Source organism: Orcinus orca, chromosome 4 (genome assembly GCF_937001465.1).
Source record: "Orcinus orca chromosome 4, mOrcOrc1.1, whole genome shotgun sequence".
NCBI classification, from domain to species: domain Eukaryota; kingdom Metazoa; phylum Chordata; class Mammalia; order Artiodactyla; family Delphinidae; genus Orcinus; species Orcinus orca.
In genome coordinates this window covers 153,224,348-153,251,427 of record NC_064562.1, presented here as the reverse complement: position 1 = coordinate 153,251,427, position 27,080 = coordinate 153,224,348, and the positions used below count along the sequence as shown (strand labels likewise).

At 43.7% G+C, this 27,080-nt stretch overlaps 1 protein-coding gene across 10 annotated transcripts in view; it reads left to right on the top strand.

The window, feature by feature from the left end:
• The window catches only part of FAM193A (family with sequence similarity 193 member A), a 172,858-nt gene that overhangs the window by 24,517 nt on the left and 121,261 nt on the right, over window positions 1-27,080 (top strand). Inside the window, exon 1 of one of the 10 annotated variants that reach the window (XM_049709220.1) lies at window positions 19,569-21,808. The exons of the other annotated variants lie outside the window; for them this stretch is intronic. The gene's annotated coding sequence lies outside the window, so the exon portion shown is untranslated. Of the gene's footprint in view, window positions 1-19,568; window positions 21,809-27,080 lie in introns of those variants that run through there. 10 annotated transcript variants of the gene reach the window in all.

Sequence of the window (27,080 nt, the reverse complement as noted above, 5' to 3'; positions counted from 1 at the left end):
TTTGTGTCTCCATACGAATTTTAAGATTTTTTGTTCTGGTTCTGTGAAAAATGCCATTGGTAATTTGATAGGGATTGCACTGAATCTGTAGATTGCTTTGTGTAGTATAGTCATTTTCACAATATTGATTCTTCCAATCCAAGAACGTGGTGTATTTCTCTTTGTATCATCTTTAATTTCTCTCATCAGTGTCTTATAGTTTTTTGCATACAGGTCTTTTGTCTCCTTAGGTATGTTTATTCCTAGGTATTTTATTCTTTTTGTTGCAATGGTAAATGGGAGTGTTTCCTTAATTTCTCTTTCAGATTTTTCATCATTAGTATTTAGGAATGCAAGAGGTTTCTCTGCATTAATTTTGTATCCTGCAACTTTACCAAATTCATTGATTAGTTCTAGTAGTTTTCTGGTGGCAACTTTAGGATTCTCTATGTATATAGTATCATGTCATCTGCAAACAGTGACGGTTTTACTTTTTCTTTTCCAATTTGGATTCCTTTTATTTTTTTGTTCTCTGATTGCCGTGGCTAGGACTTCCAAAACTATGTTGAATAATAGTGGTGAGAGTGGACATCCTTGTCTTGTTCCTGATCTTCGAGGAAATGCTTTCAGTTTTTCACCATTGAGAATGATGTTTGCTGTGGGTTTGTAGTATGTGGTTTTTATTATATTGAGGTAGTTTCCCTCTATGCCCACTTTCTGGAGACTTTTTATCATAAATGAGTGTTGAAATTTGTCAAAAGCTTTTCCTGCATCTATTGAGATGATCATATGGTTTTTATTCTTCAGTTTAATAATATGGTGTATCATATTGATTTGTGTATATTGAAGAATCCTCTCATCCCTCGAATAAATCCCACTTGATCATGGTGTATGATCCTTTTAATGTTTTGTTGGATTTTGTTTGCTAGTATTTTGTTGAGGGTTTTTGCATCTATGTTTATCAGTGATGTTGCTCTATAATTTCCTTTTTTTGTAGTATCTTTGTCTGGTTTTGGTATCAGGGTGATCGTGGCCTCATAGAATGAGTTTGGGAGTGTTCCTTCCTCTGCAATTTTTTGGAAGAGTTTGAGAAGGATGGGTGTTAGCTCTTAAATGTTTGATAGAATTCAGCTGTGAAGCCATCTGGTCCTGGGCTTTTCTTTGTTGGAAGATTTTTAATCACAGTTTCAGTTTTATTACTTGTGATTGGTTGGTCTGTTCATATTTTCTGTTTCTTCCTGGTTCAGTCTTGGAAGGTTATATCTTTCTAAGAATTTGTCCATTTCTTCCAGGTTGTCCATTTTATTGGCATAGAGTTGTTTGTAGGAGTCTCTTAGGATGCTTTGTATTTTTGCAGTGTCTGTTGTAACTTCTCCTTTTTCATTTCTACTTTTATTGATTTGAGTCCTCTTCCTCTTTTTCCTGATGCGTCTGGCTAATAGTTTATCAGTTCTGTTTATCTTCTCAAAGAACCAGCTTTTATTTTTGTTGATCGTTGCTATTGTTTTCTTTGTTTCAATTTTATTTTTTTCTGCTCTGATCCTTATGATTTCTTTCATTCTGCTAACTTTGAGTTTTGTTTGTTCTTCTTTCTCTGGTTCCTTTAGGTGTAAGGTTAGATTGTTTATTTGAGATTTTGCTTGTTTCTTGAGGTAGGCTTGTATTGCTATAACCTTACTTCTTAGAACTGCTTTTGCTGCATCCTGTAGGTTTTGGATCATCGTGTTTTCATTGTCATTTGTCTCTAGGTATTTTTTTATTTCCCCTTTGATTTCCTCAGTGATCTTTTGGTTATTTAGTAACATATTGTTTAGCTTCCATGTATGTGTGTTTTTTATGTTTTTTTCCCTGTAATTGATTTCTAATCTCATAGCATTGGGGTCAGAAAAGATGCTTGGTATGGTTTAAATTTTCTTAAATTTACTGAGGCTTGATTTGCGACCCAAGATGTGATCTATCCTGGAGAATGTTCCGTGCGCACTTGAGAAGAAAGTGTAATCTGCTGTTTTGGGATGGAACGTCTGATAAATATCAATTAAATCTGTCTGGTCTGTTGTGTCATTTAAAGCTTGTGTTTCCTTATCAATTTTCTGTTTGGATGATCTGTCCATTGGTGTAAGTGAGGTGTTAAAGTCCCCCAGTATTTTTGTGTTGCTGTTGATTTCCTCTTTTATAGCTGTTAGCAGTTGCCTTATGTATTGAGGTGCTCCTGTGTTGGGTGTATATATATTTATAATTGTTATATCTTCTTCTTGAATTGACCCCGTGATCATTATGTAGTGTCATATCTTGTTTCCTGTAATAATCTTTACTTTAAAGTCTATTTTATCTGATAAGAGTTTTGTTACTCCAGCTTCGTTTTGATTTCCATTTGCATGGAATATCTTTTTCCATTCCCTCGCTTTCAGTCTGTCTGTGTCCCTAGGTCTGAAGTGGGTCTCTTGTAGACAGCATATATTTGGGTCTTGTTTTTGCATCCTTTCAGTGAGCCTGTGTCTTTTGGTTGGAGCATGTGATCCATTCACGTTTAAGGTAATTATCTATATGTATGTTCCTATGACCATTTTCTTAATTGTTTTGCATTTCTTTTTGTAGGTCCTTTCCTTGTTTTGTGTTTCCCAGTTAGAGAAGTTCCTTTAGCATTTGTTGTAGAGCTGGTTTGGTGGTGCTGAATTCTCTTAGCTTTTGCTTGTCTGTAAAGCTTTTGATTTCTCCATCGAATCTGAATGAGATCCTTGCCGGGTAGAGTAATCTTGGTTGTAGGTTCTTCCCTTTCATCACTTTAAATATGTCATGCCCCTCCCTTCTGGCTTGTAGAGTTTCTGCTGAGAAATCGGCTGTTAACCTTATGGGAGTTCTCTTGTATGTTATTTGTCGTTTTTTCCTTCCTGCTTTCAATAATTTTTCTTTGCCTTTAATTTTTGCCAATTTCATTACTGTGTGTCTTGGCGTGTTTCTCCTTGGGTTCATCCTGTATGGGACTCTCTGTGCTTCCTGGATTGGGGTGGGTACTTCCTTTCCCATGTTAGGGAAGTTTGCAGCTATAATCTCTTGAAGTATTTTCTCAGGTCCTTTCTCTCTCTCTTCTCCTTCTGGAACCCCTGTAATGTGAATGTTGTTCTGTTTAATGTTGTCCCAGAGGTCTCTTAGGCCGTCTTCATTTCTTTTCATTCTTTTTTCTTTATTCTGTTCCGCAGCAGTGAATTCCACCACATTCTGTCTTCCAGGTCACTTACCCATTTTCCTGCATCATTTATTCTGCTGTTGATTCCTTCTAGTGTATTTTTCATTTCAGTTATTGTATTGTTCATTTCTGTTTGTTTGTGTTTTTTTTATATTTTGTTTTTTTTTTTGAGGTACGTGGGCCTCTCACTGCTGTGGCCTCTCCCGTTGCGGAGCACAGGCTCCGGACGCGCAGGCTCAGCGGCCATGGCTCACGGGCCCAGCCGCTCTGTGGCATGTGGGATCCTCCTGGACCGGGGCACGAACCCGTGTCCCCTGCATCAGCAGGCGGACCTTCAACCACTGCGCCACCAGGGAAGCCCTGTTTGTTTGTTTTTTAAGTCTTCTATGTCTTCGTTAAGCATTTCCTGCATCTTCTCGATCTTTGCCTCATTCTTTTTCCGAGGCCCTAGATCATCTTCACTGTCATTATTCTGAATTCTTTTTCTGGAAGGTTGCCTGTCTCCACTTCATTTAGTTGTTTTCCTCGGGTTTTATCTTGTTCCTTCATCTGCCTTTTCATCTGGCCTGTCTTTCTGTGAATGTGGTTTTTGTTCCACAGGCTGCAGGATTGTAGTTCTTCTTGAATCTTCTGTCTGCCCTCTGGTGGATGAGGTTATCTAAGAGGCTTGAGCAAGTTTCCTGATGGGAGGGACTGGTGCTGGGTAGAGCTGGCTGTTCCTCTGGTGGGCAGAGCTCCGTAAAACTTTAATCCACTAGTCTCCTGATCCGGTGGGGCTGGGTTCCCTCCCTGTTGGTTGTTTGGCCTGTTGCGACCCAATACTGGAGTCTAGCTGGGCTGTTTGTTGGGGCTAGTGGCGGACTCTGGGAAAGCTCACCTCAAGGAGTGCTTCCCAGAACTTCTGCTGCCAATGTCCTTGTCCTCATGGTGAGACACAGCCATCCCCCGCCTCTGCAGGAAACATTCCAACACTAGCAGGTAGGTCTGGTTCAGCCTCCTGTGGGATCACTGCTCCTTCCCTTGGGTCCCGATCCGCATACTACTTTGTGTGTGCCCTCCAAGAGTGGAGTCTCTGTTTCCCCTAGTCCTGTTGAAGTCCTGCAAGCAAATCCTGCTAGCCTTCAAAGTCTGATTCTCTAGGAATTCCTCCTCCTGTTGCCAGAGACTGAAACCTGACATGGGGCTCAGAACCTTCACTCCAGTGCGTGGACTTCTGTATTATAAGTGTTCTCCAGTTTGTGAGTCACCCACCTAGCAGTTATGGGATTTGATTTTATTGTGATCGTGCCCCTCCTACCGTCTCATTGTGGCTTCTCCTTTGTCTTTGGATGTGGGGGTATCTCTTTTGGTGAGTTCCAGTGTTTTCCCGTCAATGATTGTTCAGCAGTGAGTTGTGATTCCGGTGCTGTCGCAAGAGGGAGTGAGAGCATGTCCTTCTACTCCGCCATCTTCAGGCAAACTCAGGAAGTGTGTATTTTTTAATAAATGTTAATAATCACTCTTTGTGTTTAACTTTTGATAGTTTGATTAATATGTGTCTTGGCGTGTTTCTCTTAGGGTTTATGCTGTATGGTACTTTCTGTGCTTCCTGGACTTGATTGACTATTTCCTTTCCCATGGTAGGGAAGTTTTCGACTATAATCTCTTCATATTTTCTTAGACCCTTTCTTTTTCTCTTCTTCTTTCAGGACCCCTAGGATTTTTTTTTTTTTTTTTTTTTTTTGGCCGTACGCGGGCCTCTCACTGTTGTGGCCTCTCCCGTTGCGGAGTGCAGGCTCAGCGGCCATGGCTCACGGGCCCAGCCGCTCCACAGTATGTGGGATCTTCCTGGACCGGGGCACAAACCCGCGTCCCCTGCATCGGCAGGCGGACTCTCAACCACTGCGCCTCCAGGGAAGCCCTGTCCTCAATTCTTTTCATTCTTTTTTCTTTATTCTGTTCCTTGGGAGTTATTTCCACCATTTTATCTTTCAGCTTACTTACCTGTTTTTCTGCCTCAGTTATTCTGTTATTGATTCCTTCTGGAGTATTTTTAACTTCAGTTATTGTGTTGTTCATCATTGTTTGCTCTTTAGTTCTTCTAGATCCATGTTAACTGTTTCTTGTATTTTCTCCATTCTGTTTCTGAGATTTTGGATCATCTTTCTTATCATTACTCTGAATTCTTTTTCTGTTAGGTTGCCTATTTCGTCTTCATTTATTTGGTCTTGTGGGTTTTTACCTTGCTCCTTCATCTGTAACATTTTTTTTTTGTCGTTTCTTTTTTTTTTTTTTTTTTTGACGGGTGGTGCTGTATTCTTGTCTTAGTGGTTGTTTGTCCTGAGACGTCCAGCACTGGCATTTTCAGGAAGTTGGATAGAGCTGGGTCTTGGTGCTGAGATGAGGACCTGTTCAAACTTCACTCCGATTGATATTCCCTGGGGTCTGAGGTTCTCTATTAGTACAGCGGTTTGTACTTGGAGCTCCCACTCAGAGCTCGGGCTTGACCTCCAGCCTGGGAACCATGATCCCGCAAGCCTGTCGCTGGGGGTTCCTCCCGGCCCCTTAAGTGTCTGTGGTCCCCCACCAGTGCCTGGTAGATGCCCTAGTTGTGAGGAGATGCGAATTACACGTCCTCCTAGTACGCCATCTTGACTCCGCCCCCCCAATAGGTGTTTGTTGAACGGATCAAATGAAATGTAGAATTAGGAATTTTTAGAAAGATATCTGAAAATTTCAGTATCACATTTGAAGTGCAGAAATTTTCCATGATGTGAGTTTAGACAGTATAGCCAATTTAGTCCAGACGTTCAAAAGTGCTAAAGAGAAAGATACAGGAAAGCATTCTAGGCCAGCGTTTCCTGCAGTAAGGAGTGTGTGTTACTACCAGGTATATCGACTACAGGGTAAGGGGCAAAACAGGAGGGGGGAATAAAAAGGGGGGGGTTTGGTTATTTGGAGAGTTAGAACTTAGGTCTTAGGAGATAATGCCTTGAATATGTTTCCTTGTGTGCAAAGTTGATTCCAGATTTAGTTAATTCTGATTCTGGAATATAGGAGAATCTTAAGATCATTTTCTTCCCTTTCCTGTTGCATGGAAACTCATGATTGGTAGGATTAAGTCTTTAGCTTGTTCAGGAAGTTAAACACAGTTTGTTTCAATATCATCCTAGTTATTTATTGAAACACTCATGGGCTTACTCATCCAGACTCTTGTAAAAAGCCAGGTTGATTAGAAATCCATGTGTGGGCTTGAGAAATTGTAATGGAAATTTTGTTGCTAAGAGTGGTGGAACATAATTTTCTAAAAACTGGGTTTTATTTAACAGTAAAACAAAACCAGTCCAGAGGTAGTTTATTCCATCATATTTAAACATAACTGTGCAGGTGTGAGGTTACTGCTCTTTGTCAGTGTTAATAGTGCGAATTTTGGTGTTTACCATCCTGAAATACTCTTGGGAGCTTGAGAGGCACACCTGAGATCTAGCGTCATTGACTCACTGGTTCATTCATCATATATTTATAGCATCTGTTATGTGTCAGGAATTGTTCTTCACACTGAGAATACATTAGTGGAGGAAGCAGTTGAAGATCCCCCTGCCCCCTTGCATGGGAAGAGACAGTAAGTTAGGGTAGGGTGGTGTGGGGTGGTGGGTGACGGGGTGGGGCATGTGCGCATGATGCCTGCAGTGTTAAGTGGTGGGGGGCGGGGTCAGTGAAGGCCCCCCTGAGAAGGTAACAATGAGCAGACACCCAACGACAGTGAGAGAGCAAAGCTGTGCAGACATCTGGGTAAGAGGCCGAGGGAACAGCAAGTGTCAATCAAGGCCCTGTGACTCCCAGTTTTTATTTTAGCTAATTCCATTAAAATTAAAATGAATATGCTTTCATAATCAGTTAGACTCAAATATTATCTGCTCACAAAATCACAAATTTTTGTTTGTTTGTTTGTTTGGCTGCACCACGTGGCATGTGGGATCTTAGTTCCCCAACCAAGGATCAAACCCAAGCCCACTGCAGTGGAAGTGCAGTCTTAACCACCGGACCACCAGGGAAGTCCCACTAATTTTTTTTTTAATTGAAGTGTAGTTGATTTAGAATGTTGTGTTAGTTTCAGATGTACAGCAAAGTGATTCAGTTATACATACATATATATCTTTTTTCAGATGCTTTTGCCTTATAGGTTATTACCAAATATTGAGTATCGTTCCCTGTGCTATACAGTAGGTCCTTGTTGGTTATCTGTTTTATATTAACAGTGTATATATGTTAATCCCAAACTTCTAATGTATCTCTCCCCTTCACCTTTGATAACCATAAGTTTGTTTTCTATGTCTGTAGGTATGTTTTGTATATAAATTCATTTGTATCCTTTTTTTTTTAGATTCTTTATATAAGCGACATTTTGTGATATTTGTGTCTTTCTATGTCTGGCTTACTTCATTTAGTATGATAATCTCTGGGTCCACTCATGTTGCTGCAAATGGCATTATTTCATTCTTTTTTATGGCTGAGTAATATTCCATTGCATAAAGACACCATATCTTCTTCATCCATTCATCTGCCGATGGGCATTTAGGTTGCTTCCATATCTTGGCTATTGTAAATGGTGCTGCAGTGAACATAGAGGTGCATGTATTTTTTCAAATTATGGTTTTCTCTGGATAGATGCCCAGGAGTGAGATTGTAGGATCATATAATAGCCCTGTTTTAGTTTTTTAAGGAATCCCCCTACTGCTCTCCATAGTGGCTGTCCTAATTCATAGTCCCACCAACAGTGTTTCCGTTTTCTCCAAACCCTCTCCAGCATTTATTATTTATAGATTTTTGGTTTTTATAAATGTATTTATTTATTTTTGGCTGCGTTGGGTCTTCGTTGCTGTGCACGGGCTTTCTCTAGTTGCGGTGAGCGGGGTTACTCTTCGTTGTGGTGAATGGGCTTCTCATTGCAGTGGCTTCTCCTTGTGGGGTATGGGCTCTAGGCACGTGGGCTTCAGTAGTTGCGGTGCGCAGGCTCAGTAGTTGTGACTCACGGGCTTTAGAGTGCAGGCTCAGTAGTTGTGGCGTGTGGGCTTAGTTGCTCCACGGCATGTGGGATCTTCCCAGACCAGGGCTCAAACCCGCGTCCCCTGCATTGGCAGGTGGATTCTTAACCACTGTGCTACTAGGGAAGTCCTTGTAGACTTTTTGATGATGGCCATTGTGACTGGTGTGAGGTGATACCTCATTGTAGTTTTGATTTGCATTTCTCTATTAATTAGTGATGTTGAGCATCTTTTCATGTGCCTGTTGGCCATCTGTATGTCTTCTTTGGAGAAATGTCTATTTAGATCTTCTGCCCATTTTTTAATTGGGTTGTTTGCTTTTTTGATATTGAGCTGTAAGAGCTGTTTGTATATTTTGTAGATCAGTCCCTTGTCGGTCACATCATTCGGAAATATTTTCTCCCATTCTGTAGGTTGCGTTTTCATTTTGTTTATGGTTTCCTTTGCTGTGCAAAAGCTTTTAAGTATAATTAAGTCCCATTTGTTTATTTTTGGTTTTTTCCTAGTACTGTAGGAGACAGATCCAAAAATATATTGCTGTGATTTATGTCAAAGAGTGTTCTGCCTGTGTTTTCCTCTAGGAGTTTTGTAGTATCTTACGTTTAGGTCTTTAATCCATTTTGAATTTATTTTTATGTTTTATGTGTGGTGTTAGAGAATGTTCTAATTCCATTCTTTTACCTGTAGGTGCCCAGTGTTCACAGCACCACTTATTGAAGAGACTGTCTTTTCTCCTTTGTACATTCTTGCCTCCTTTGTCATAGATTAGGTGACCTTAGGTGCGTGGGTTTATTTCTAGATTTTCTTACCTATTCCATTGATCTATATTTCTGTTCTTGTGCCAGTAGCATACTGTTTTGATTACTGTAGCTTTGTAGTATAGTTTGAAGTCAGGGAGCCTGATTCCTTCAGCTCCATTTTTCTTTCTCAAGATTGCTTTGGCTATCATTGTCTTTTGTGTTTCCATAAAAATACAAGTTTAAAATGCTTTTGTTCTAGTTCTGTGAAAAATGCCATTGGTAAGTTGATAGGGATCACATTGAATCTGTAGACTGCCTTGGGTCAGTATTGACAGTAATGATTTTTGCAATCCAAGAACATGGTATATCTTTCCATCTGTTTGTGTCATCTTCATTTTCTTTCATCAGCGTCTTATAGTTTTCGGAGTACAGGTCTTTTGCATCCTTAGGTAGATTTATTCCTAGGTATTTTATCCATTTATGATTAAAAAAAAAAAGCTCTCCAGGGCTTCCCTGGTGGTGCAGTGGTTGAGAGTCCGCCTGCCGATGCAGGGGACACGGGTTCGTGTCCCGGTCTGGGAAGATCTCACATGCCGCGGAGCGGCTGGGCCCATGAGCCATGGCCACTGGGCCTGTGCATCTGGAGCCTGTGCCCTGCAGCAGGAGAGGCCACAGCGGTGAGAGGCCCGCGTACCGCAAAAAAAAAAAAAAAAAACTCTCCAGAAAGTGGGCATAGAGAGAATCTACCTCAACATAATAAAGGCCACGTATGACAAACCCACAGCTAATGTCATACTCAAGGGTGAAAAGCTGAAAGTATTTCCTCTAAGGTCTGGAACAAGACCAGGATGTCCACTCTTGTCACTTTTATTCAATGTAGCTTTGGAAATCCTGGCCACGGCAATCAGAGAAGAAAAATAAATTAAAGGAATCCAAATTGGAAAAGAAGTAAAACTGCAGATGACATGATGCTATACGTAGAAAATCCTAAAGACACTACCAGAAAACTACTAGAGTTCATTAATGAATTTGGTAAAGTGGCAGGATACAAAGTTTATACACAGGGACTTCCCTGGTGGCTCAGTGGTTAAGAATTCACCTGCCAGTGCAGGGGACATGGGTGTGATCCCTGGTCTGGGAAGATCCCACATGCTGCAGAGCAACTAAGCCTGTGCACCACAAAACTGAGCCTGTACTCTAGAGCCTGTGAGCCACAACTACTGAGCCCACACACTGCAACTACTGAAGCTCACGCGCTCTAGGGCCCACGTGCCGCAACTACTGAGCCCACCTGCAGCAACTACTGAAGCCCGTGCACCTAGAGCCCATGCTCCGCAACAAGAGAAGCCACTGCATTGAGAAGCCCGTGCACCACAACGAAGAGTAGCCCCTGCTCACCTCAACGAGAGAAAGTCGTTGCCCAGCAACAAAGACCCAATGTAGCCAAAAAACAAAAAAGTTCCTATTAAAAAAAAAAGGTTAATACACAGCAATCGCTTGCATTTCTATACACTAATAACAAAAGATCAGAAAGAGAAATTAAGGAAACAATCACATTTATCATCACATCAAAAAGGTATCCTAAAATACCTAGGAATAAACCTACCTAAGGAGGCAAAAGACCTGTACTTCAAAAACTATAAGGCACTGATAAAAGAAGTTAAAGATGACAGAAATTTCTGGATGGTCTTGGGATTCATACATTCATCCTTGAAATTTTAGGACTGGTGTATTGTCATAATTTGATTTCATCTCATTCAGATGCCCTTGAAAGTGGAGCCGTACTCTTAGAGTCAGATGCTGGATAATTCACATACATCTGGAGGTTTTCACAACTAATATTTAAGCAACAGAAACTTAAAGCATGACTTCTAATGTTCACTCTGGAATATCTTCTGTATTTGTGACCCTCTTCCACGAAATAGCCCAGGAGTTCTTCAGAATTAGTTCCGGGCGTTTAGGCAGCACTGAGTGTTTGGAGTCTCTGGTTGCCATCTGCTTGGCCTGGGACCAGTCTGGGTCTGTGCTCCCTTGGATAAATCACCTTAGCCTTATTTCTGCCTGCAGGGTTGGATTCAGTGTGTTCAGATCTTCCATTTGTAAGAGGTAGTACATTCTGGGAGCCATCGTGGATTTGGTCATCTGGATTTCTTAAGGCATTTTATTAAGTTGAGAGGGTCATTCTGAGCTGAAGAAGCATCTCTGTAAATCTCTTTTAAAGAACTTTGATGATATGCTTAGGAGGTATCAGAATAAACGAAATCTCTATGTTTTTTCTCAGTACATTTTAAACTTTTCCTAAGTATTTCATGTACTGGGGAAGAACAGTAATACTCTTGGTCACCTCCTGTTATTCCTTCTTGCAGGGGTCACCACACAGTCCTTTGGTGTATCACACAGCACTAAAGGGCCTTCCAGCCCTCTCTCGTGACTGGAATAATTGAAACTCTTTTCTCCCCTTCATTGCTGAAATACCATGGTGACACAGGAAATAAACCTTCCCACATCTAGATGTAAGGCTGTGTGCCATTTAGAAGAAGGTGTGCAAATTACCCCATGGGTGCAGCACTTGGAGAGCTCCTGCTTAGAGCAGGGCGTGGCTAGAGGAGCCCAGGCTACTTTTCAGCCCTCACTCTGAGGGCTGGGAGCTTTTGTGCTGCCGGTTTAGGAGGATAATTGTTTCTGTTAGGCTTCAGTCTCAGGTGGGCTGCCTTTGGTCGTGTTTCCCAGATGGAAGTCGAGTGCTCTAAGTGCTACCACGTCAGTGCCTCTTCCTCACCTAGATCCTTCCCTCCTCCCCCCACTCTCTGTTGTATTTAGGGATCTTTAGATTGCATGAAACAGAAAGTTGCTCCGCTCAGCTTAATTTAAGATAAGAATTGCCACGCACGGGCACCCTGCCTGTCCTGTAGGTCCTTCTTGCTGTGGGGCAGCTTCCCTGAGCCCCTCCCTCTTCTGGCCTGGCCCACCTTACCCATAGAGTCTGCTCTTCTGCTCTTGGACCATTCTGCTTGCCATGGCCCCAGCTCTTCCTCCTGGTAGCCTTTGATGACTACTGGCTGATTGTGCTTTGTATTTTGGTTCACGTTTCTCAGAAGTGGACCAGATCATATTTTTATGCTAGGCTTCATTGTGGGTCCCCGACCGTGCTGTGATGGGCTGCCTGTTCCCCCGTGGGTTTATTATCCATTCTGAGGCATGAAGGAGAAGGCAGGGCCTGAAGTACAGGGCAGGGGGACTGTGGGGACACTTTCCCCGATGAAGGCCACCTTGCAGGCAAGCTTGGAGATGCACATCTGATAGGACAGTGCGCTTGTGTTGAGTTATTTGTAAAAAATTCACATGTGCAATATGAGTTTGGAAGTTAGTGGTTTCGAGGCAGAAAACCTAATTTTATTTAAAGGTGTCTTGGCGGAAGAAAGTTTTGAGGTAAACTTTAGTAAAATTTACCTCTAGAAGTAAAATGCTAGAGCAGAACTGTTTATTTACCACTTTCTAAAATCTTGGTCAGGACAGCAAAACAGAGTATGAAGACTGAGTTTCAGCTAAAAGTTAAGCTGAAAGTAACATTTCAAGCTTTCTTTCTAATACCTTTTCCCCCTGAATGAGGTCCTGTACGGCACCTACTGGAAACCAGATTGTCTGAGGATGTAGCCTCCAAGCACTGGCTGGACCGGGGACCTGGGCATTTTTCTAGCCTTGCTAGGAATTCTCGATGTGACCCAGAGTCTCTTGTCCTCCTCTGGTATGTAAAATGAGAGATTTAGGTGGGATGAAAGGTTTCAGGCTGGGCCTCGCGGCTGCCTGTGGGTTAGAACTATCACTAGGCCAGGTAGGAGGGAAGCCTTGTGCCATGCCCAGCTTCACCTCCAGGTGTGCTGGAGCAAGGGGCCTGGAGGGGGAGACCGGGAAGCTCTGGGTGGGGCCTGCAGGGCTGGGCCAGAGGGTTTTGCTCTTTTGGTTAAGAGCACCCGGAGACACTTGGTGGGCTTTGAAAAGCAGAGAAGAGCTCTCTGGCTGCAGTGAGGATAATGGTTTGTTTGCTTGGTGACAGTGGCTACAGGGAGACGGGTGGAAGGCACTTCAGTAACCCACGTGAGAGGTGGCGGTGGCAGTGGAGATGGCGAATGAGGTGCATTGAATGTGGGAGGGCCAAAGCGAATTCTTAGGAGTCTGACTTCAGAAAGGATTTCTCCTGATAGGAGATACTGCAGAAGGGCTATGTCTGGGGGACAGGTCTTCATTCTCTTGTATGTATTTGTGTGTTTATTACCGAATGGTGTAGGGCGCGGGTCCTACTCTTACTTTGGCCCGCAGCTTCTTTTTGGGGTTCCGATGTTGCCATATGTACATCACGCTTGTCCCTCCGTCCCACCAGTGTCTGCTGAGTGCCTGCTTGTCGGGCTCTGTTCTGGACAGAGGGTCTTGTCTGTCTCTCTGACAACATCGGTTTTTATCTTGTTAAGATGGGAGCATGGGAGGGTTTTGAGCAGAAGAATGAAGTGCTGTGACTTAGGTTCTAAAAGAGTGATTGCAGATGCATCATGGATGTAAGGGCAGAGGCTGAAGCAGGAAGACTAGTTAGTGGCCTGGTGTCAGGCATGGGTGGGCATTTGACAGGGCATGTGGTGTGCCTACTTGAATTTTGCTTATGGGATGTGGAAAATGGGGGGATGGATGTGGAGAACGGGCTGTGGGTGTCTCATCAGGGCACAGGTCTTCTTTGTATTGGTCAGGGCTGTCCCTTTGCTCTCTTGCTGTTTTCTTTGCAGTGGACGCTGCCAGGGGCTCTGGCTCACCATTGCCACAGAGGCCGAGGCATGTAGATTTGGGTTTGGACATGTTGAGCTCAAAGTGCCTTGAGACATCCAAGTGGGGGCAGTGCAGATTAGACAGTTGTACCATAGACATTTGAGCCCCCAAACCAACTTCTTTTTCTTTTTTCATAAATTAATTAATTTAGTTTTTGGCTGCACCAGGTCTTAGTTGTGGCACGCAGGATCTTTCGTTGCAGCACGTGGGCTCTTCATTGTGGTGCGTGGCACCACAATGTGACACTTCATTGTAGTTGTGGCACATGGGCTCCAGGGCGTGTGGGCTCTGTAGTTGTGTTACGCGGGCTCTCTAGTTGTGGTGCGTGGGCTCGGTAGTTGCAGTGCATGGGCTTAGTTGCCCGGCGGCATGTGGATTTTAGTTCCTTGATCGGGGATTTAACTGGCATCCCCTGCGTTTAAGCTGGGTGCTTAAACAGTGGACCACCAGGGAAGTCCCCCGCAAACCAACTTTTGGGAATTGTGTGTGTATTGATGGTAGTGGATGTGGCTGGCGGAGGGACAGCATAGAGTGAGCAGAGGCCAAGACCAGGGCCTCAGGGTTCTCTAACGTTCAGAAGCTGAGACCTCTTTCCTAGTATTAATGCTTACATCTAAACTGCCATAATAAATTTGAACACGGGAGTTTTCAATATTACAGGCACAGGGACTTCCCTGGTGGCGCAGTGGTTAAGACTCCGCCTACCAATGCAGGGGACACGGGTTCGAGCCCTGGTCCAGGAAGATCCCACATGCTGCGGAGCAACTAAGCCTGTGCACCACAACTACTGAGCCTGCACTCTAGAGCCCACGAGCCACAACTACTGAACCCACGTGCCACAACTACTGAAGCCCGTGTGCCTAGAGCCCGTGCTCCGCAACAAGAGAAGCCACTGCAATGAGAAGTCCGCACACCACAAAGTAGAGTAGCCCCCGCTCGCCACAACTAGAGAAAGCCTGTGTGCAACAATGAAGACCCAACGGAGCCAAAAATAAATAAATACATAAAATTTATATTAAAAAAATACTACTTGCACGGCATCTTTTACTATATAAATTATTTTGCACTAATTTAGAAACAAACATTAAAATCAGAAGCAATATTAACTCATCATTTAAGTCTGGCTACCGAACAGTTAGTTACTTGGGTAGGAAGTAGGCCTTTTGCCCTATTGGAAGCATTGAGAAGCTGAACTAAACTTTTTTTTCTTTTTTTTTTTTTTGCGGTACGCAGGCCTGTCACTGTTGCGGCCTCCCCCGTTGCGGAGCACAGGCTCCGGACGCGCAGGCTCAGCGGCCATGGCTCAGTGGAAGGCTCAGTGGGCACGGGTTTGATCCCTGGTCAAGTAGTTAAGGTCCCACATGCTGTGTGGCACAGCCGAAAACAAAACAACAGCAGCAGAAACATTAGCTGGCATTTATATAGCACCTACTCTGTGTCAGGCAAAGTTCTAACCATTTAGGTTGTATGGTTTTTTGCCCTCAGTAGTCTGAAGTGGAGGTGCTGTTATCCCCGTTTTATGTTGACGAAATAGGCATGGAAGCCTAAGGGTTAGTTCAAGGCCAGCTGCACAGCTAGGGGTGAGGGGCCAGAGCCAGGCAGTACCTGAGCTTTGGGAGCTGACTCTGTACCTGTACCTGTCCAGTACCTGGGGGAGGTACTGTAACAGGTGTGGGCAACCTAGGCTGGAGATGCGCTGTTCTCTGAGCAGTCTCTGTAGTTTGGAGGGTCATTTCCGTACAGCTTTCTTGATGTGGTTGCTTGAGTGTTATTAGAATTCTTTGTATAGGGATTGATCTCACTGTTACATTACCTAAGGTTTTTAGTTAATGTGAAGACTAAAATACCTCAAGATATTGAGGATATAAGGAGTCCATGTAATATTTCTTAGAGATGTTCATTATTTTGGGTGTAACTAATTGGTACCATTCTGTTCTTAATTTTACAAAGGCATGAATTTGAATGGAGAAGACCTTGAAGTTCCTAGGTTTTCCTGAAAGTCACTTATCTGGGGACTGCTCATCCCCCCACACCTATTTCATTTAAGCTTTTTTGTGATTTTTCTGCCCTGTGAACAGTGACCATCTTATGAGATTAATAAGTAAAGTCAAAAAGAGCAGTGCGTGGTTTAATCTTATATATTTCTTAAAAGGTCTGATGAGGTCATTTAAATGTTTTAGTTATTTGTCATATCATGTGTTCTTTTTTTTTTTTTTTTTTTTTTTTTCCGGTACGCAGGCCTCTCACTGTTGTGGCCTCTCCCGTTGCGGAGGACAGGCTCCGGATGCACAGGCTCAGCAGCCATGGCTCACGGGCCCAGCTGCTCCGCAGCATGTGGGATCTTCCCGGACCGGGGCACAAACCCGAGTCCCCTGCATCAGCAGGCGGACTCTCAACCACTGCGCCACCAGGGAAGCCCTATCATGTGTTCTTGAAGGTCCTGATGTGTCCATTGAGAATGTCAGGAGTCTGTTGTACAAGATAAACTGACTTCAGAACATCCATAAATAGTGGAACAGTGGTAGAAATTTATTTAAAACCATGGCTGTGGTAGTTTGAGGTAGATGAGAGAGTGATAATCTTAGAAGGACTCAGTAAATGTTAATTATCTTGTGCCATTCATAACTTGAAGACGTTTTTAAGAGTATTTAACCTTTAACTCCATTAAGTAAGCATGTTGTTTGTGCTCAGGAATATTCTGTTTCATTTATTTATTTGGCTGCGTTGGGTCTTAGTTGCAGCACGCAGGATCTTTCATTGGGAGTGCGGGCTTCTCTCTAGTTGTGGCACACAGAGTCTAGAGCGTGTGGGCTCAGTAGTTGTGGCACGCTGGCTTAGTTGCTCTGCGGCATGTGGGATCTTAGTTCCCCAACCTGGGATTGAACCTGCGTCCCCTGCATTGGAAGGCAGATTCTTAACCACTGGACACCAGGGAAGTCCCCAGGAATATTCTGTTTCTTAAAGGATAATCACTTGTTAAACTTTCCAGGTCTGGAACTTTTAAAGGAGGTGATTCTCTGCAAATTTTTCAGTTTCTTCATGGTCATTGGTCTAGGTTTAATGTTTCTGGCTGAGTCAATTTTGATCCTTCATTTAATTAAAATTTAAAAATCTTTATTCCTTTCGTTTTCCTTTTAAATATATTGACTTGATATAATGGGACTTATTTCTGGACTTGGTGCTTAGTTAATGTTTGTGCTCTTTGTTTTTTAATATTATTTTATTTTCAATAACCTCCCCCCTTTAGACTTGCCCTTTTTAAAAAAATATTTTTATAATTTTATTTATATTTTTTCATTTTATCGTGAGATTTTTGTTTTTATTTTTTTATTTTTTGGCCACACCGCACTTGCAGGATCTTGGTCCCCGACCAGGGATTGAACCCATGCCCTCGGGAGTGAGAGCACAGAGTCCTAACCACTGGCCAGCAGGGGAATTCCCTCTTTTTTAATTTTTTTTTTTTTTAATTAAAAAAAAATTTGGGGGGGCTGTGCTACACGGCACATGGGATCTTAGCTCCCCAACCAGGGATTGAACCCACACCCCTTACATTGGAAGCGTGGAGTCCTAACCACTGGCCCTCCAAGGAAGTCCTTATTTTAAAATTTTATTGAAATACAGTTGATTTACAATGCTGTGTTAGTTTCAGGTATAAAAATTATTTTTTAAATTGTGGTAAAATATATATGTAACATAAAATTTGCCTTTTTAACCATGTTTAAGTATAGAATTCAGTGAGAACTGCCAGGTTTTAACTACTCTTTACTGTTTAACAATTCTCTTTTATATGTCATTAACTTTTTCATATTTTAAAGTAACTTGTCCTTGTTTTCTTTTGGGCCTTTCTGAATTGGTTCTAATCTTTAGCCAAAGTTTTTTTTTTCTTTCCCTTCCTTCAAAATAATACTGGTGGTTAAAGCCGTGAACTTAACGACTAAAGTGTTGAGATACACTGTTCTCAGTTTTGTTGGTACTCGAAATCTGTTCACTCAGCAAATGTTCATTTAGTACTTACTGTTTGCTAGTTACTACAGCTGTTACTGAGAATTCAATGATCTCTGTTCTCTAGTATTAATTATTGGTGGGACTGTAATTACAGATTTCATTACTTCTTTGTTACAGTATTTATCTGAGAGAGCTTTGAATATTGAAGTGAATTGGATTTTGAAGTATATGGTTTCAACTTTATGAATTTTATATTTCATCGTTTTTTTTGTTTTTAAGTGAATATGGCCTCTACAGCTTGTGCCTTTTGAAATGTAGGTGTTTGTTTGTTTTGTTGGTAGAATATTGTTTGATTGGTTTGTATTTCTGGAGCTTAACAAAAGAAGTATTCAGTGGAGTTTAAATCTTGACATAAATCCAACCGTTAAGCCTTATTTAAATTTGTCATTTATGTTTTTGTTTACTTGGTTTGTTACATATTGATAGGTACCCTGTATGACTGTTGGTAAATTCTGTTAATTTTTATCTGGAGACTTTAATGGTTTTTGCATTATGTATTTCAACATGTTTATATTGATACAGAAAATAAACATGTCTTCATTAAAACTTTACCTCCTATTAACAGAGTAATCTTTGTTACTTGTATTTTTTCTGATTTTAATATTGCTACCCATGCATTTATTTTATTTGCAGTTACCTGCTTTATTTTGCCCATTTAAATTGCCCATAAAATTTTTGTCATTTTATGGTAACACATAGCTGCTATTTGACTTAATGATTACTATGTGCTAGATTCTCTATTAAGTACTTTACTTGTAATATCTCATTTGATTCTATGGCAACCCTCTGAGTGGATTTTTTAAAAATCCTCCAGTTACAGATAAGGAGACTGAGGCTTGGAGGCCTTAATGACTTGTTTAAGGGTAAACAGTGAGTAGCCTTCAATCACTGTTGTACTATATTTTATTTTGCATGTATATTTTCTAAGCAGCTTTAGAGTTCAGTGTTGTTTTAAAAATAAACTTAATATTTTTTAACACCTATGGGGTGTCAGTTTCTCAGAAGAAAAAAAAAGGAGTTCTACAAAGGTTGAGTGACTTCTCAAAGTTAGGTAGCTTGTTAGGAGATAGAGTTGGGATTCAAATCCAGGCATTCTGACTCCAGAGTCCCAGGCTCTTCATACCAAAAGACTGTCTTCCTGCCATTTCTTCTTTAGTTGACACCGATGCTTCATCCGTTTGTGCTGGTCGGCCCTTGACAGTGGATGGTGCTGAGGGAGACACTGAAGGCATTCTGTTAGTCTGCCCCCACTGATTTATTCCATTACATTCTTCATAGGTTTTTAGGTATATTTTATTTAGAAGCACGTGTATGTAGAAAAACAAAAACATAGCTGAATTTTTTGGGGGGAGTTCTGGGGTGATGTTTTATTAATTTTTCTTCATTCTGTTTCATGAGGAATTCAGAGGGTTGGAAAAAATTTATCAGCATTAATGTTACTATTCTTGGAAGACATGTTAACATTTTAGAAGGAAGCTTAGTTTAGAAATACACACACATATATATATATATATTTTTTTTTTTTTTTTTTTTTTTTTGCGGTACGCGGGCCTGTCACTGCTGTGGCCTCTCCCGTTGTGGAGCACAGGCTCCGGACGCACAGGCTCAGTGGCCATGGCTCACGGGCCCAGCCGCTCCGTGGCATGTGGGATCTTCCTGGACCGTGGCACGAACCCGTGTCCCCTGCATCGGCAGGCGGACTCCCAACCGCTGCGCCACCAGGGAAGCCCTAGAAATACGTATACTTTTTAAAGACATATTTTTTGGGATTCACTGCTTGTTTCACGTGCTCTTTATCCTTGACCATCACTGTACTTAGTCACTGTTTTTTTGTTTGTTCATTTTTTTTTAGTCTGGTGGTTCAAAGGCATTAGGAGTCCAGCTGGTCGGGCAGGCTTCTGGTGTCCTGAGACTGTGTCACCCTGGGCGAGCACTCAGCTTCTGGGTACTAAGACTTCTAACCTGTCAGAACCAGAGTTGAGTGGGCCGGAAGGAAAACTTCCTGGATTGGTCATTAGGTGTCAGTGAGATGCTGCTCTCATTAGCACCCCTCTTTCCTGGACAGTAGGAGATGTAGCAGCGTCTGTTGGCCATCTGTGCAGAGTGTATACAGCTGCAGCTTGTGGGGCAGCTCTTTAACCCCAAGGTCCCCTCTTCGGTGCGGTGAGTTCCCAGTAGGCCATTCCACCATACTCTGGAGCCAGTTGCTTCTGAATGGTGAGGTATGTGATGGATGAGTGAATCCAGTGATCATGGGCTCATCACCTCACTTTTACCCTGAAGCAAACTCCTTGGCCATTGTGGTGTCATGACAGTGAATAAGGCGTATGCAGCGAGTCCATAGATGGTGACGTTGGGGAGCAGACACAGTGTGTCAGTCTGGGCCCAACGAGGAGACAAAACCATATACTAGTAATTTAAACAAGGCAAATTTAATATATTAAGGAATTACTAAGCTGTGATAGGAGAATAACTGTAAATTTATTTATTTATTAACTTATGGCTGCGTTGGGTCTTCATTGCTGCATGCAGGCTTTCTCTAGTTGCGGTGAGCGGGGTCTACTCTTTGTTGCGGTGCACAGGCTTCTCTTGTTGAGGAGCACAGGCTCTAGGTGCACAGGCTTCAGTAGTTGTGGTGCATGGGCTCAGTAGTTGTGGCTTGCAGGCTCTAGAGCGCAGGCTCAGGAGTTGGGGTGCACGGGCTTAGTTGCTCTGCGGCATGTGGGATCTTCCCAGACCAGGGCTCGAACCCGTGTCCCCTGCATTGGCAGGCATATTCTTAACCACTGCGCCTCCAGGGAAGTCCCAGAATAACTGTAAACTGGAAAGAGAACTCTATACTCTCGAGCTCAGGGATAGTACCTAAAGAAGGACACATTGGGAAGGGGACTGCTTCCCAGGGTTGGAGGTCATACCTTGTTGGAGCAGGTATGGTTGCATCTGGATGGCCTGGGCCACGGCTAGTTCGCAGTTACTGGGCACACAGAAGCAATCTGGGGCTCAGGTGAGCTGAGACTAGTGGGTGGGCCTACAGAGGCAGCTAGGATACCCTTTCAGTGAGTCCTGGGGTGTGTGTTTTCTGTGTTGGATGGGCCACAGGAAATGCACCTCTAGGGCTCACGTGAGCCAAGGTTGGTGGGCAGGCGCACGGAAAGGGTCAGGGTAGCACTGCTGGAGCTGCTTGCTGGTGCAGTAGCCCCTTCTACAGGAACTCCTACACTTCTGTGTATCACTTGGGCCAGGGCAGCTCCAGGGCCTTGTGTGGGACGAAGGTTGGGTAGCAGGCTCACTAGACAGCCAGCCCTGAAGGACCCCTGGTGTGTGGAGGCCTGGCACTGAGGAGAGGGTGCAGAAAGCAGTAACTGAGGCTGGGGCACAGGTCCCAGCTCTCTGGGGCTCCCAGCTACGTTGCTGCTTCCCAAGTCCAGAGCTGGAGAAAGCACATAATGCCAAATACCCGAGAAGCTATGCCCTGCAGATAGATACCTAACATTGGAAAATCCAGGTCATCCTTGGTGGAAGTTCATGTCGTTGAGCAGATTCATCACTCCAGTCCCTGCTGCCATGTCTCTTTGTTGGTGAGCTCACTGAGAGTTGGTGAAAGAGGCTGAGAGAGACACACGGGGCAGGTCATCTTGTCCACCTGCTTCTGCAGTGGCTGTCATTGTGGGCACTCGTGTAGGACACAGCCGTCCTTGCACTCCCTGCCCATTCTCAGAGCCTTCTCTAGATCTCTTTGTCACTGATTATCCCTCCTTGTTCTTTCCAGATTCCTGACCCTCCAGCCAAACATTAACTGCTGTCAGTGAGTCGGTGTGGATTTGCCTCTCTGGCCATTTCTCCTTCCTGACCAGGGGTACAACCACGCATACTAATTGAATGTCTGCTCACTGGCTGGATCTCACCTCCTCATCGGAGCCTTCAGGACCATCTCTGAGTGCAGCATCTTGCTGCAGCCATCCACTGCTGACTAGTGCCAGGACATCATTTACCACTCTCTGTACACGGACTTAAATTTTTCTTCCTTCGTTACTGATCATAAGGAACTCACCAGGAGGCCATAGGTGTAGTTTGTTTGTTTGTTTTAATTGGTTTATTTATTTATTTATTTTTGGCTGCATTGGGTCTTTATTGCTGCGCACAGGCTTTTCTGCAGTTGCGGCAGGCGGGGGCTACTCTTCGTTGCGGTGCGCGGGCTTCTCATTGCAGTGGCTTCTCTTGTTGCGGAGCTTGGGCTCTAGGCAATGGGCTTCAGTAGTTGTGGCACGCAGGCTCAGTAGTTGTGGCTTGCGTCCTCTAGAGTGCCGGCTCAGTAGTTGTGGCACACGGGCTTAGTTGCTCCGCGGCATGTGGGATCTTCCCAGACCAGGGCTCGAGCCCATGTCTCCTGCACTGGCAGGGCGGATTCTTAACCACTGCGCCACCAGGGAAGCCCTAGGTGTAGTTTTTAAAGAAGTTGCAGTGTAGCAACTTGATTGTGCAATATACATGTGATTTCAGGATCTTCTTGCATAAGTTATCCTGATGGGAAGTTCAGGTAACTCTCATGTCAGGCAGTCAGCCTTTTCCTATCTGCTGCCATCACTTTGAAAACCATTGGGTGTGATGGATGATGATAAGCCCAAGAAGACTGAAGGGTCTTCTTCTGCTTGTTCATTCCGTGGACATTGCCTGCTCTGTGAGCGATGTTATGGAAGGTGTTAGTAGAAGGAATGTGATTGGGACAAACTCTCTGGTCTCAAGGAGTGTGCCGTCAATTCACTGGGGGAGAGAGAGACAGGCACACCTAGTGAGAAAGTTGTGTGAGCAGACAGAGGATATTACTAATTGATAAGACTGGGAGAGAATGGGAGTCAAATGAGTCAGGTTTTAAAGAGAAGATGATGCATGAATTATATTGAAAGATGAGAGCCATTATCCAGGTGGGTCATGAGAGGAGGAAGCCCTCCCTGACCCTCCCAGGAAGTAGACCAGCAGAGGCAGTTAATCACAATGTTGTGAATTCGGGTCCTGGATTCAGACTGCCTGGATTTTTTTTTTTTAAAGCAGATATTCATTTTTAATTTTTATTTATTTATTGATGGATGGATGGATGGATGGCTGTGTTGTGTCTTCGTTTCTGTGCAAGGGCTTTCTCCAGTTGCGGCAAGCGGGGGCCACTCTTTTTTTTTTTTTTTTTGCGGTACACGGTCCCCTCACCGCCGTGGCCTCTCCCGCCGCGGAGCCTGTGCTCCAGCCGCTCCGCGGCACGTGGGATCCTCCTGGACCGGGGCACGAACCCGTGTCCCCTGCATCGGCAGGCAGATTCTCAACCACTGCGCCACCAGGGAAGCCCCTGGACTGCCTGGATTTGAATCCTAGCTCTGTGATGTTAGGTGCGGTTACTTTATGGTCCTGTTACTAAGCTTTAAGGACTTTAGAGTGAGGTAATAGTGCCTCCCTTTGGAGTCCTTGTAACAGTTAGGGGAGGAAGGAGCTGAGTGCGTTTAGCACAGAGCCCGGCACTTAGCTGTGTGGCCTGATGAGTCATCTCCTCTTCTTCTGGCTTTCATTTTCCTGGAACAGTTCATTCCCATGCCATTTTCCCAAGGGCCAGAGGATAGATTGGTCTTTGGAGCCGTCTCCAACACCTTGTACATCTTCAGTAAATACTGCCTGTACTGCACAGAAGTAGGAGTGTAGGAGAAAGGGCTTATTTTCTAACCATGAGGTTTATTTCTGTGAGTATATTTCTGGTGATGTGTTTTGTTTGCATTTACCTTTTCTTGCATTCACCACAGACCATTAGGTGCGAACAGACACTGGGTGATTGCTTGGCAGCCCGTTTTGCACCATTATGATTGCTCTTCAACGGGACGTGGCCCAGACCTTTCAGGCACGGGTTTGAGTGGGTAGTGCTCAGTCCTAGAGCCCCAGCCCCTTACCACGTGCTTCCAGAAGAGCCAGCCTCTCTGAGGGGGTGCTTCCAGGGCTCTCAGCTCATGATCATCTAGTTTCTTTTCACTTAGAGAAACGTAAACGCAGTGAATATTTTTAAAAGTTAATTGTATCTTAACTCCCAAAACAGAGTAATTAAAAATGTATGTATCTTGAGAGAATATGAATACAGTGCCTAGGTGGAATGTTTTTGAACTCTCTGGTTCACAATGATTTTTTTTTTTTTTAATTGGCCACACTGTGCGGCTTGTGGCATCTCAGTTCCCTGACCAGGTATTGAACCCAGGCCCTCAGTAGTGACAGCTGTCTCCATCCTGGAGCTGAAGTGACAGGGAGTTCCCTGGTTCACAGTGATTTTTCAGAATTCAGTCTGATAGTCTTTGGTCAGATGACAGTGACCTCCCCCTCGAGGAACAGACCTCTGTGCTCCTGTGTGACGCTAGCTAACACGTGGTGTTCCTTCACTATGTGCCAGGTAGGGGCTCTGAGCACCTTACCTGTGTTCACTCACTCACTCCTCATGGCAGGCCTGTGAGGCAGGTATTTGAAGATGAGGAAGCTGAGACAAAAGGTTAAGTAACACCCATGTTGACGTGCTAGTAAGTGAAACCGGGCAGTCTAGCCTTAGAGCGGGCATTCTTTTTTTTAATAAGTTTATTTATTTTTATTTTTGGCTGCGTTGGGCCTTCGTTGCTGTGCGCAGGCTTTCTCTGGTTGCGGCGAGCGGGGGCTCCTCTTCATTGTGGTGCGCAGACTTCTCATTGCAGTGGCTTTTCTTGTTGCAGAGCACGGGCTCTAGGTGTGCGGGCTCAGTAGTTTTGGCTCTCGGGCTCTAGAGCACAGGCTCAGTAGTTGTGGCACACGGGCTTAGTTGCTCTGCGGCATGTGGGATCTTCCTGGACCAGGGCTCAAACCTGTATCCCTTGCATTGGCAGGCAACTTAACCACTGCATCACCAGGGAAGTCCCACTTGAAGCTTTTTGTAAGGTTTTTTTTTTTTTTTTTTTTTTTGCCATGCCTTGTGGCTTGTGGGATCTTAGTTCGCCAACCAGGGATTGAACCCGTGCCCTTGGCAGTGGGAGCACGGAGTCCTAACCAGTGGACCACCAGGGAACTCCCTACTTGAAGCTTTTGACTTGGACATGTGTGGTAGTGGTGTGGTGCTGGCTCCTTATTCTGAGTAAGGCTGAGTCCTAGGTGTGTATGGGGCCCCTGAATCTTGGGGTACAGCCCTCTCAGCTCTCCTGCCCTTCCTTGGCGGTAGTTGTGGGCTCACTGTGTAATCTTGCCCGTTCTCCAGGAGTACTTCCCCCAGTCCCCTTTTTCCTTTCCCAGCTTGCAGTGAGTGTTCACCAACGCCTTTCCCTGTATGATCTGCACAGGGAAGGGCTTTTTCCTTTGTGGGTGTAGTGGATATGGAGAAGGATGGGGTGGCATTGCTTGCCCTTCACACATGGCTGCTGCTCCCCTCCCCAGTTCTGCACCGCCCTCGATGCTTCTTAGGGCTCTTGCAGATCTTCCCAGCGACCGTCCGGGGGGTTTCATAGGGAGGTTGCAGAAGGGTACAGACTCCCAACTTCTGTTACCCCAGACATTGTCCTGCCAGCCTGCACCCAGCCTTCACCAATATGTCATCTGTTCTCAATGAACTCTTCTTACCAGTGTGTGGTTGCATCTACCTTGGCTGAGTGTGTGTTCTCTTTTCTTGCAGGCACTTAGGTTTTGGGCAGTTTGCTCTGTGACATTAGTTTCCTGATAGGTTCCAAAAAAAGTCATGGATTTGCAGGTAGGCTGGTTGGTTTTTATTGTACAGGTGGGAGCAGTGCTCCTCCCGGCTGTCTCCATCCTGGAGCTGAAGCCAAAGGAACCATGTCTTGAGAAACAGATATCTTTAAGTTTGATGAAGTCCAGTTTATCAAGTATGCTTAGTGCTTTAGGGGTCCCCCAAAATTTCTCTACCCCAAGGTTGAAATCTTGTCTAATTTAAGTAGAAAAAATGTTTGTCTACTCTGAGATTAGGAAGATTTTATTCTTTGTTTTCTTATTGAAGTTTTATAATTTTAGCTTTCATGTGTAAGTCTGTTATCCATTTCAAGTTAGTTGTTATGTATGGTGTGTGTGGTAAGGTTGGAGGTGTCCCCCCCAGATGGATATCCAGTTGTGTATCAGTTATTGGGAAGCCTCTCCTTTCCCCATGGGATTACCTTGTTCCTTTGTCAAATATTTATTTCTCTTTTTTCAAAACTTTTTTATTGTTAAATATCATAAAAGTGCATACAAAAATTTACAGCTCTGCAGATCATTTTAATTTGATCTGTGGTATAAGCACCATTCAGATAAAGAAATAGAACATTTTGGGGACTCCAAAAGCCCACGAAGGCTACATCCTGATCACAGTTCCCTTTCTTTCCTTTCATGGATAGCTGCTAAACATACATTCCCAAGCACTATAGGAATTTTTTGTCTTTGTTTTTGAACTTTACATAAATGGAAGCTTACTACATGTAGTCTTTGGTGTATAGCTCCTTTTACTCAGTATTTTTAACATTTGTTTTGAACAGATCTACAGTTTGTCCATTTTAATTGCTGAATAGTATTTCACTGTATGAATAGACCACAATTTATCTGGGTTCTTTCCAGTTTGGAGCTCGTATGAATAATCTTGTACATGTATTTTGGCTCATGTAAGACTTCATATCAGGAAGGATATATATTTAGAAGAGAAATTACTGGGTCATAGTGTATGTGTGTTTTCAGTCTTAATATAATGCTTATTTGCGAGCATGGTTATACATATTTCCACTCCACCAGCAGTTTGTAAGTTCCCATTGTTTCATATTTTTGACTAAATATGGTTTTGTCACAGTTTCTCATTTTAGCCACTCTGCTCGGTTTATGGTGGTGATTCACTGTAAATTTTACCTTTCCATATGTTTAAACAAGGTTTTTGGTTTTTTAAATAACTTTATTTATTTATTTTTGGCTGCATTGGGTCTTTGTTGTTGAGCGCGGGCTTTCTCTAGTTGCGGCTCGTGGGGGCTACTCTTTGCTGTGGTGTGCGGGCTTCTCATCGTGGTGGCTTCTCTTGTTGTGGAGCACAGTCTCTAGGCACACAGGCTTCAGTAGTTGTGGCTCTCAGGCTCAGTAGTCGTGGTGCACAGGCTTAGTTGCTCCGCGGCATGTGGGATCTTCCCGGACCAGGGCTTGAACCCACGTCCCCTGCACTGGCAGGCGGATTCTTAACCACCGCGCCACCAGGGAAGCCCTCCCTTTGCATATGTTAATTGACTGTGTGGGTCTCCTTTTTTGTGATGTTTGGGCCTTCTGCCTGTTCTTTTCTATTGGGTTGTATATAGTTTTCTTCTTTTTCACTTTTTTTAAATTTATTTTTTAAATTTA